At 37.3% G+C, this 12,288-nt stretch overlaps 1 protein-coding gene and 1 pseudogene across 2 annotated transcripts in view; both read right to left on the reverse strand.

Annotated features, from left to right (window-relative positions):
* Wls (Wnt ligand secretion mediator) overlaps nucleotides 1-12,288 on the reverse strand; it is a 119,038-nt gene that overhangs the window by 64,603 nt on the left and 42,147 nt on the right. The gene's annotated exons all lie outside the window — the stretch shown is intronic.
* LOC127682046 (succinate dehydrogenase [ubiquinone] iron-sulfur subunit, mitochondrial-like) lies at nucleotides 6,375-11,240 on the reverse strand (annotated as a pseudogene).

The following is a 12,288-nucleotide window of genomic DNA, read 5'->3' on the forward strand; positions in this document are numbered from 1 at the left end:
TATAGACAGTTAACTGCCAAGTACTGGAGATATGGTTTAACATCTCTGCTCATATCAAACTAATGCCTTCTTATTCACCCATGTTTTCTTAGCCATTCAAAGCTAAGCACAGTTTCCTATATGTTGTTCCCATAGAGTCCTGTTGACCCAGAACTGTATGTTTTATCTCACTTAAATATTTGTATATGTAATTTTTTTGCACACATACTAGAAGCTCCTGAATGTCAGAGTCTACCTCAGTCCTGCTAACAGTTATAGTACCATGTCTTAACATAGAGATTTTTGGGACATATGGGGAGGGGGGAAACCGGGAAAGGGGAAAACATTTGGAATGTAAACAAAGAATATAGAAAAAAAAAGATACTGGGATCCAGCTTTGGGATTTTTCTAGGAAACATATTAATAAATTTATAGAACAAATACTTTTTTAAAACTAAAAACAAAAAACCCAAAAAACATAGAGATATTCAGTAAATATTTACCAAAATAATGAATAGCATCTTACATCAAATATTCCTTTATAAATTTTACTTACTATTGTATATGTATAATGCAGAAGGGTGCATATCCCCTTTCCCGGTTTCCCCCCTCCCCATATGTCCCAAAAATCTCTATGTTAAGACATGGTACTATAACTGTTAGCAGGACTGAGGTAGACTCTGACATTCAGGAGCTTCTAGTATGTGTGCAAAAGAATTACATTTACAAATATTTAAGTGAGATAAAACATACAGTTCTGGGTCAACAGGACTCTATGGGAACAACATATAGGGTGCACATATATAGAAATCAGATGACAACTTCATGAAGTCAGTTCTCTCTTTCCATCCTCAAGTGAATTCTTGGGACTGAAATCAGATTCTTAGTCCTGTGTGACAAGTGTTTTAATCCACTGAGACATCTTGCCAAGCCTTCACCAAATGTTCCTGTCACTCTATCACATCCTATACACCAACTGTATAGGTTGCTCTATTTTAGTAACATTACTTTCTCCCCTGTCTATTGCCTACTTTCCTGTCCCAAATCCTACCTCTATATACATGTATGCATACATTAACATCAGTACACATGTGCATACCTTACAAAAAGGCTGTCCCTCTAATTTGGCCCATAATTCTGGTGATTCTTTGAATTAAAATGCTATCTTAGATGTTTGAATACTTGGAGGCAGTTAGTGGAAATATTTGGGTAGATTAAGGAGGTCTATCCTCTCTGAAGGAAGTATGTCACTGGGCACAGGCTTTGAGGTTTAAAAGCCACATACCAGTCACAGTTTTCTCTTTCTACTTTATGCTTGTGGTTCAATAAGTTGTCTTTGTCTGTTTTTTTGTTTTGTTTTGTTTTTTATCACAGCTCTAAAATAAGTAATGAATCTAGTTCCCAGTTACACACCAAAGCACAGTATACCTGTTTTCTGTGCCAGGCAGTAAGAGTGACTTCTAAGGAAAGTTATTATTTTCCCCTCTTCTTTTCTGGATAATAATATGGGGATAATGTTCTGCTAGAAAGTGCCAGTAGGGGCAGATGACGGTCACCACAGCAGCTGCCACCCAGCCTGAGAGTTTGCACTGTCTTCTGCACTTCATGGTCTACCCATGACCAACTACCTCTGTCACCAAGAACTCAAACCCATCTGCTTCCCATGTCTCCAAACCACTCCCCACTCCCCCTCTCTACAACTCCAGCCCAGGGGAGTCTAAGCCTCAACTTTGTGTGTGCCTTTTTGTATCCTAAGCCAGCACAATATCAGACCATATCCTAGTGTACAACAGTTCCAGGCAACCTTTGGGGCATTGTCAAAGGTGACTTCACCTGCCTCAAAGGAGAGACATTAAAATTTTATGCTTAAAGTGAAAAAAAAAAAAAAAAAGAAAGTGCCAGTGGGGTTAAAGGAAAAATGTAATTATAGAGTCTACAAACCAACAACTTCTTTGACCTAATGCTGTTATAAGGTTTTATGTCTAAAACAATAAAATGGTCTTCATCATGGCTCCCAGCCTCAGGAGTAAGACAATAGATGATGATTCTTCTAAGAGATTTCAGAAAAGAAAAATTATGCAGCGTTCTTCTAGGTATAGCAAGGCCTGACAATGTATTCAAGCCTGTCTTTGGTAATCCCATGATGACACAAAAACTACAACCATTCACAAAACTGCCACTGATATGGGACTAATATTCATCTGAAATTTGAGTGCTAGATGTACCATCCCAAAGAACTTTTTACTCAACCAAATATTTCTAAGCATCTACTGGTTTCCATAAGCAGTACTGGGGATAAAAATGCATAAGGCAAAATCATTGATCACACTAAGTTGGGAAAATTAGGCACTGCAATATAAGCAAACATATGTATACAGGTAGATCAAAGTGTTTAAGAGCCCTGGGTTAAAGAATGAAACACAGAAGAGGTGACTTCCAGAATAAGCTCATCCAAAGTGTTATCTACCTACTAACTACAGGATAACAGTTCAAGACACAATGGGTTAGAAGCAACTGCAGGTTAAGGAAGCTGTACATCTAAAAATTCATATAAACACTAAAAACACTGAATGATTAGAGAAAGAAATTAATTCAATATGAAGGAAATACAAGAAGAACTAGAAAGAATACAGGGCTTAGCAGCAGGAAGAGTCTGATGGCTAAGGGTTCAAGTTATAATGAATACCATGGTATTCTACTTAATGAAACACTTCTAGCAGCTACATAAAAAGCAGACTGGATTAAGGCACATAGGTTAGAAAACTATATAGAGAAAACTACAGCCCATTGTATTTTATAGTTCTCAGTTTGTTTATGATTGATGTGATTGGACAGTCAGAAAACACCTAAAGAAAATAATTTGAACTCAATTAGAGTAATTTTTTTCATAACAAAGCCAGAGAAAACAGAACCATCCAAGCTGGCAAATGTTAAAACACTGGAAAACAAATGTGATCACACTTATTCTTATTTGACAATAATCAACATTCATGCCCGAGAGAAAACACACCTGACAACTGAGGAATGGAAAGACAGTGGCTGCCCTTTGCTTTCTCCCCAGGATAACTCATAATAGCTGATTTGGTGCTTGTGAAAATCAGCCTCTCTCTCTCTCTCTCTCTCTCTCTCTCTCTCTCTCTCTCTCTCTCTCTCTCTCTCTCTCTGTGCAATTAGAGAGGAGAGCTTTATTCACACTGAATCTAAAAATAGACAATGGCAGTGTTCACAGACTGACAGCTGCATTCTCATACTGTAACCAGGAAAGGAAAGAGATGGCTAATTTAACTCAACAACTTCCAAAACAAACAGTGCAAAAAGAGCCCAGGATAAAGAAAAAACATGAAGGTCAGCTGTGCAAAGGCTGAAAGAACAGCAGGGTAGCTCTACAGCAATTCATTAGGCTTTCCCAAATTCCTATGTGACCAGCAAAGTATTTTATTAGATCTGTCCACCGAATTTCAGGAGAAAGCTCTAGCAGATGCACTTGCTATAGGGATCTAGGAAACACCAGTCAGAAGAGTTGAAGCTTTCCTTTCTGATTTTCTAGTGTATTACCTGAACAGTCAAAACTAAAGAGCTACTTGAGTTTTTTTTTATAAGTTCAGGATAACATCCCCCGCCCCCATACACACCAACAACTAACTAAATTTCACATTTCATTCTAACTAGCCTGGAGCATTTTAAAAAACAAGAAACAAAACAAAACAAACAAACAAACAAACAAACAAAAAGGCCATTATAAGGAGAGAGAGAAACCAGGTGTCTAGAAAGATAGGATCAGTTCTTTCTCTCCTATCAGTCATAAAATGTGTTCAGTTTTCATCCTTAGGCACTCTGCCCAGGGAGGGGATTATGGCTCAGCTTCAAAAGAAACAAGGGGATGCTTGTGGGCGGGGAGCAGTCTCTCCATAGCTCTCCCACAGATCTGTTCTGGCTCTCAGAGCCCCTGCTAGCCAGCTAAATGTCAGCTTATGCACCCCAGCATTCTCTTGCCACACTGTCTCCATTGCCCCGGTGACTAAGCTGTTTCAACAGCTGTGTTATTGCTGGAGCCAAGCCAGTTTTACTCACACAGAGAATTTGCTTTGTACTGTGAATGTGGAAAATTATTGCACTAAGGATTCAGAGTTCTCTTTGCAGATAAGGCTATGCCCTCTTGATCATTCAGCCAAACATTCCCTAAGCTGAACTCTGATGGCAACAGAATATTCTGCTGCTGTCCAGGTTTCCTGGAGATGGACAGATTAATAACATTGCAAAGAAAGGAGGAGATGTGGCTGTTCAAGTGAGAGAAAAGAACAGAACACAAATGTGACTACTGGTGGAGTCCCAAAGATGTCAGTTACTACTCCCTAATTAAAAGCTACCAAGAATGATAAGTAGATCTGCCCTTCTGCTCTGCACTCCAGGAATAGTTCTTTCTTGTCTTGCAGGTGATGTCAGCACTCCTCTATGTATGTGTGGTTGCTCTGTGCAGACCTCCATACTTCTCAACCATGTTGAGCAGAGTTCTACTAAGCACTCCTTCTAGAATCCTGTGCTTCTCTCCCTTTCCATTGTTCACAATCAATTGTGTTCATATGACTTTTGAATGAAGTGAGTTCAGTGTCTTGTTCATTGTCTTAACCACTTCACATACTCAGCTTCTTGCTCACTTCTGAGCAAGGGAGGTAAATGGTGTGTTAATGTTTTAGATCAACCTCAACTCCCTTATGCAGAGGGTGGTAAGAAAATGAGAAGGTATTTCCTATAGGTGGAACTAATCTCTGTTTCTAGTATATGTTGATTCTTGTTTCATCATTCTTATTACTCAGCTCTCCTTCCTTAAGTTCTTATCAATAACAATAAGGCACAGCTTCTGATATTGAATTGAAGAGCTGTCAGAAACATGTTTTCTTATAAGGGTAGTATATTGTTTGAAAAGAAAGGAGACAATTCTTTCAAACTCACACTCTTTTAATTCTTACTGAATATTTAAACATATTCATCCATACAGAGATCAAACAGAATAATTAATTTATAATCTCAAAATGAAAATTAGGCCTCTTATGGTGGGAAGGGCATACAATATAAGTCCAATTTTGCCAGGCTCCAAAGCACAAGCTATTTTTTATTATGTCACTGTGTAGCACATTAGGAAAATTAGAAAACCTGTTCCTTGCACTAGGAAAGCCTCTATCCATAGTTCAACTCCAGTTAAGTCACTTTACATATGGTATTTTCTCAATAAATTTTGACTTTGGATCATATGATTAATGAAGTACTTTCTTGTTCTAATGTTTCATGAAGACAAAAACATTATCAGCTTTCTAATTTCCTTCCCTACTTAAGGAACTGGGACAAAACTAAATAACTATAAAGCCATTCCAATTCTCAGGGCACTTACAATTGCAATAGAGTGATAAGGGATAAAAACTGGAATCTGATTAATATGAGTAACAGTTAATAAATACCAAACACCAGAGCTTCAAATACTTGAAAACAAACAACAAACTAACAAAAACATTGTCAAGATCATAAAAGGACAAAAACTGGATTTCACACACTCATACTGTATCTGTGCAGCTAGCAACAGACAGAGAGGGAACAAAGTTCCTAAAAGAACTTTTATGCCACTGATTAGAAGGGATCTCATCTGCTACACAGACAGGACTTGGAAGGGAAAACAGACCAGAACATGTTTGTCTTTCCAACTCACCTATTCTTAATCCCCTTGGATGGCATTACAGATGAGAACAGGCAGCCAGGGGGAAAATAATATGACTGGAGGTTCCTGACCCTCAGACTCTTAACGACAGAGGAACCTGAGAGGCAGCATTTAATTGTGGAAAAACCAGCCTGTCTCTCCTCTTATCTTTATCCTCTGTGACTAAAACCCACAATTACTGGCATCCTTTGGAATCTAAGTCACTTGGCCAGGCTATGTCTGTAGTTGAAAAGCAAAGGGAGTAGGATTTTCTTGCCTCTGAAGCCAGCCCAGTGTGAACCTAGCCTAGCTCAGCTTGGGGATTTCTCCCATTAGAAACTTCACAGGTAGCTTCCTGTTAGGAGTACCACCAAGTGAGAGATCCAGACAGAAAAGAAGAAATGCAGTCTCCAGCTACCGTCTAATTAAAGGACAATCCAGTCTCTAATTTTGAATCTATAATTCAGTTCCACTTTACATATGTAATTTTCAAGTTTATCCATAATGACTTAACTCCCAATTTCTTAGTAAATTAGGTCATATTGGTAACTGAAGGGTCTCACTCACTGAAGAGTGATGCCATCTTTCAGGAATTTATCTTTTACCTCCATTTTTTTTTAATTTCTTAAAATGTTTATTATTCTTGGAGAATCCAGGTGCTTTAAGGGATTCACGTTAAAGCTGACAGCCACATTCCATATGAAAAGGGTTAATAAGTCAATGCCTTTTTCTCCTTGTAGGTCATCACTATCTTCTTGATTTCGGCAATCACTTTTTCTGGAATCAGACCCTTGGGGCAAGTTCGTGTACAGTACGTTGGTGTGGCAGCAGTAGAGGCAATGCAGCTTGGCCAGGCATTCCTCTGTGGAATTCATCATCCAGCAACAGGCCTACATGAGAACTGCAGGTCCAAGGTACTTGTCTCTGTTCCAATAGTAGTTGGGGCAGCTAGTGATGAAGCAGGCACACAAGATGCATTCACCCAATACATTGAGCTTCTTCTGGTCCTCAATGGACTGCAGATACTATTCTTTTGCCCTCCTGGGACTCTTTTCTTCTGTCCTTGTCCTTGTCTTTCTTCCCTCCCTCCCTCCTTCCCTCCTCCTCTTCTTCTTCTGATAGGGCTCAATGGATTTGTCAGTCCTGCACTGAATGCCATAGTGTTGCCTTCATTGATGTTTATGGCAGAAGAGCCATAGATCCCTGCTCTACATGATCTCCAGAAGGTAAATATAGAATTAATTTCATTCTTAATCTTGATTAAAGCATCCAACACCATAGGTCCACACTTATTCAGACCAACTTCATAAGTCTTCATTTGAGTTTTATCTCATCTTATACAATTTATTTTGCTTATAACCCCAAATCCTCTTATATTTACCTGTTTACCTTCAGCTCTATACTCACTCAATTTTGAGTTTTTGCCCTCCTCCCACACCTTGAGTTCAGCTTATGTTGCCCAACTACTTTTGGGATGGGGCCTGCCCTATAGTATGGTCTACCTACCTGGGATCACATCATTAAAGAAAGATGACTTCCTCCTCCCTCCCTCCCTCTTTCTTCCTCGCACTCCCATCATCAGTGATCAAATGTCAATAGCTTTTCAATTAGTCATGGAATTTTGTGCTAATTTCCTCTACTCCGCGCTGGACTAATGTCTAGCTTGAGTTTGCATAATTCCTATGCATGCTGTCAAAATAGCTGTGAGTTCATATGTGAAATTATTGCATTCAGAAAACACTGTTTTCTTAAAGCCATCCTCCACCTCTGGGTTTTACAATTTTTCTGCCTCTCTTTCATGAAGTTCCCTGATCCTTGAAGGGAAATGTATGGTATATACACTTCTTTTAGGGCTGAACACTCCATAGTATTTTATTCACTCCATGGTGACCTACTAGGGGGTCTCTGAATTAATTGTTACCTACTTTAAAAAGTTTCTCTGAAGAGAGTTTGGAGATGCACTGTTCTATTGGAAAAGCAATCTGCCATTAGGAATCACTATAGTACTTCATGGTAGAAAAATATGGGTCAGTTCTGATTTCTTCACCTGAAAGTCAGGTGACTTTGGGGGAAAAATTACTTTAATTCCATAACTTCAGTTTGAAGACCATTAAACCTTGTTCTATGGTAATAGCTTCACAGAGAAGAGCAGAGGTTTAACCTTGAACATCAAGCATTGAACATGATGCCTAAGAAATATTTTTTCCTTCAACCTCAATTCCTTTGAGTTTTTACTTTCATCCAGAAATATTTCCATTGCTAATTCATATCCTGTTCTTCTTGCAATAGTTTTCTGGTCCTAGAAGTTGTCTCTCATACACATCTTCTCCCACTTGAATTACTACTATTTCAAAACATCAGAATGTACATGTCACTGTGTTTACGGTCATATAAAATAAAATCAATGTGTATTTTTGATACATTCTCCTAAGACTGCTGAAAATTTCCCATGCTTCATAGTTTATGGTGTTCTCCAAAAACTTAGCTGATGACCAACACACAGTTTGGTACTCAAGGTATATACACACTGAGGTTCCTATCTATGGTTTTATAAACCTCTGACTACCATGTATAAATTTCATGGCTAGAGTTGAAATACAAATACCAAGTGTGTGAATAAGCATAAGCATGCTTACTTCTCAAGATTAAAGTCCTTGACTTGGCTATTGGTGTGTTTCTTGGCTTCCAATTCTTCCTAGAGATTAAATGTCTCTCAGTTCAAGTTCAAGAAAAATGACTAAATTTTCTGTTTTTGTTTTTGCTTTGTTTTCAAGACAGGACCACACAATATAGCTCTGGCTGTAGTGGAACTCACTAACTAGACCAAGCTGGCCTTGATAACAGAGATCCATCTGTCATTCTCACTAGTGCTAATCACTTATGTTATTAATCTTAGCCATTCTGACAGGTATAAGATGGAATCTCATAGTATTTCTAATTTTCATTTCCCTGGTGACTATGGTGACTATTTCTTTAAATGTTTCTCAGCCACTTGAGTTTCTTCTGTTAAAAGTTATCTTTTTAGATCTGTATTCCAAATTTTAAATGGGATTATTTGGGTTTGGGATACCTAGTTCCTTGATTTCTTTACATTTCAATCCTCTATAAGATGCATAACTGGTAAAAAAAAAAATCCCATTCTATAAGCAGCTGCTCTGTCTAATTCACAGTTTTCTTTGTCTTATAGAAGCCTTTTCAGTTTCATAAGGACCCATTTATCAATTCAACTTAGTGTCTATGTTTATGGTATTCTGTTTAGAAAGTCGATTATTTGAATAAGCAAACTATACCAAACAATTTAAAAAAAAAATCATTCCTTTAATGAATTATTAAAAACTCAACTCCAAATAGCTAAAAGACTTCAACATAAAACTAGATACACAGAAAATGATAGAAGAAAAAGTGGAGAATAGCCTTGAACTCATTGTCACGGGAAAAGATTATTGAGGATATGGACTAAGGGGAACACTCATTTATTGCTGGTCAAAGTGCAAGCTAGTATAGCCACTATGAAAATCAGTGTGGCATTTCCTCAGAAAGATGAAACTCGATCTACCTCAAGGATCCTGCTATCCCACTCTTGGACATGTACACAAAGAATGCTTTATCCTACCAAAAAGACACTTGTTCAACCATGTCTATTGCTGCTGTAATCACAAAAGTCAAATATTAGAAACAACCTAGATTTACTTCAACAGCAGAATGGATAAAGGGAATATGTTACATTTACTTGATGGACTATTATTATGTTGTTAAAAATAATGACATCATAACATTTTCAGGCAAATGAATTGAGGAACATTGAAGGGGTGGTATGGAAACCTAGTGCAATGGAAATTTTCTAAAATATATGAAGGTAATCCTAATGAAGTAGCTAAATAATGAGAGATGAGTCCCAACTGGCCATCTGTTGTCACCAAACAAAGCTTCCAGTACCATGACTGGATTACAATCAATTGAGTCGTTGGCCAAAGGAGTATCGGAGAAATACCAAAACAACCCAGACTGTTCCCAAGATAATAGGATATTTTCCACAAACTGACACGAAGGCTACATTGCTCAAGACAACACCCACACAACTCATTAAATATGGAAACGTAGAGCTGATACTTACATAGAACATTCACCTGTATATTCCAGTGTCTTTTGTATGGGAAGGTACTCTGCAGGCTACCAAAAGGGAAATGTATACACCAACCCAGCTGCAAACTCATTGATCTACAATGCTGTTTTTCCTACAAAATATGCTAGGGCAATGGTGGCACAAAGCTTGTAGGAATAACCAACCAATATCTGATTTGACTTAATCCCAACCTTTTGAGAGGGCACCCATATTCAACACTCCTTGGGTGACCAATAACCAGAGACTAGATAGCCCAGGAAACTATGGTAAAATCAAATACTATTGGTCTTAATTTTTTTTTAAAGTGGTGATAAATTGACTCCTAATGATATTCTGTTATACTATTCTGCTGTACTCATAGATCAGTGTCATGCTAGGCCATGATCAAAGACACTTCCTCCTGCAGCAGACCAAAACAAATACAGAGACTCACAGCCAGACATTACACACATAGGCACACACCTAGGCACACACACACACACATACACACACACACACACACACAGAGAGAGAGAGAGAGAGAGAGAGAGAGAGAGAGAGAGAGGGAGAGGGAGGTAGGGAGAGGGAGTGAGAGAGAAACAATCAGCTCTAAGTAAGATGTTTCCATCAAATCCCTCACCTCAGAGCTAAGGAGGTACTTTGGAAGGGGGTACAGAAAGTTTAAGGACCAATTCACACTACTTGTGTACATTAAGGAGATTCTGCTCTGGACCCAGCTAGCTGCATGTACAGTGGTCAGGTATCACTGAATTAAAAGTTTCTTTATCTGGTAAATTAAACTAAATTAATTGGATTAAGCATTGACCTGAAAACCAAAGTCACAAATCTTTACCACAAAACTGCCTATAAGCAAATACAACTAACTAACATCTGTATTAAATAGGAAGGGGCTATTTGATTTTTTAATTTTACTCACAGAGTAGTAGCTCAAAGTCTACAAGATGGTTGCTGTTAAATAATTATAATTATAAATAATACAATATAATTATTTTATATATAGTTATATATAATATAACATAATTATAAATCACTCATAGATGATACCAACCTATACCAATGAATATTTCTTAACCAAAATACTTCAAGCCAAAATTCTTTCCTTTCATTTATATTTTCAATATTTTAAGAGGTATCTGCTGCTCTGGACCCAGCTAGCTGCATGTACAGTGGTCAGGTATCACTGAATTAAAAGTTTCTTTATCTGGTAAATTAAACTAAATTAATTGGATTAAGCATTGACCTGAAAACCAAAGTCACAAATCTTTACCTATTGATTTTTATTATATTTGTCTCCTATGTCTAAGAGGTATCTTAGACATAGGAGACAAATATAACATGAAAATCATGTGTTAAATATATGCATATGCTGAAATTTTACATACTTAGTTATCCTACATTTTGACTAACTTGTCACATGAACTTACATGAGAAATTCTCTACTTGTAGCATCATGTTGGCATTCAAGAAAGTTTTAGATTTTGTAATATTTAGAATTTTGAATTTTATGAATGATGCTTATCATATAATTAAAAAAATTTAGAATGTGCCTAATAATTCCACTCACATAAAACAATCTCCTACCAGTACAAACATAGACTCAATAATCAATTTCAAAGGAAGTCTTGTCTGTACAAGTGTGCTTGACAATTGCTACAATGGAAAGAAAATAAGAAAAAATATTCTTCTATCATGAGCCTCACCATCATAGCTGCCTAAATGAGATCTGAATAATGAGGGCACCAATGAACACACTACCGTAGAAAAAAACAAAAGGTCATGGTGTCTCAATTCTAGACAAAGAACTATTGACTACTAGGAATACTGAGACTAGGAGAAATGATCTTCCCCAGAGATGAGCCCTTCAATTGGTTATCCAATACAAAGTGGTTAGCCTGGTATATGTACATAGAGGTACCCCATTATCCAGGCTGAGTAGATTGTATTCATGTATTTACTTAACAGCCTTTTATAAATTCAGTAGAATAAAATTTAGAAATGTATTATTAATTTCCAAAACTTCACACAAACTTACCAGCAGCTGTGATTTACTTTACTAAATAACTTTGCTGCTGAAAATGAAACTGATCACAGGTCAAGAATTTTACAAAACACAAAAGGCAGAATATCAAAATGATTAATTTTTTCCCACAACCTGATGAACAGATTCATGCTCTAAAATCCTCTCTATGTATTACACCAAACAATAGCTGCTATGGCAACAAGCTGTTATTCCTAGCAATGCATCACCCTTTCAGTTCAGTTGTAAATGTCTCAGACATAAATTTATTCGTGCAAGCAATAATTCTGGCTACAGCTAGAATTAGTGTCTCTGGTTATTGAAATGTTGCCTGAATAACAAATGTGTTGTCTTGGAGTGGAAAAGGGCAAGCACCTCTATCAGCTGTTTACTATCCCTTTTGTAGCAGGAGAATGATCTGATCCAAGAAATATTATCCAAGAAATATTTTCATTCACAACTCCCTACAGACAAAGCTACAGT

Source organism: Apodemus sylvaticus, chromosome 4 (genome assembly GCF_947179515.1).
Source record: "Apodemus sylvaticus chromosome 4, mApoSyl1.1, whole genome shotgun sequence".
NCBI classification, from domain to species: domain Eukaryota; kingdom Metazoa; phylum Chordata; class Mammalia; order Rodentia; family Muridae; genus Apodemus; species Apodemus sylvaticus.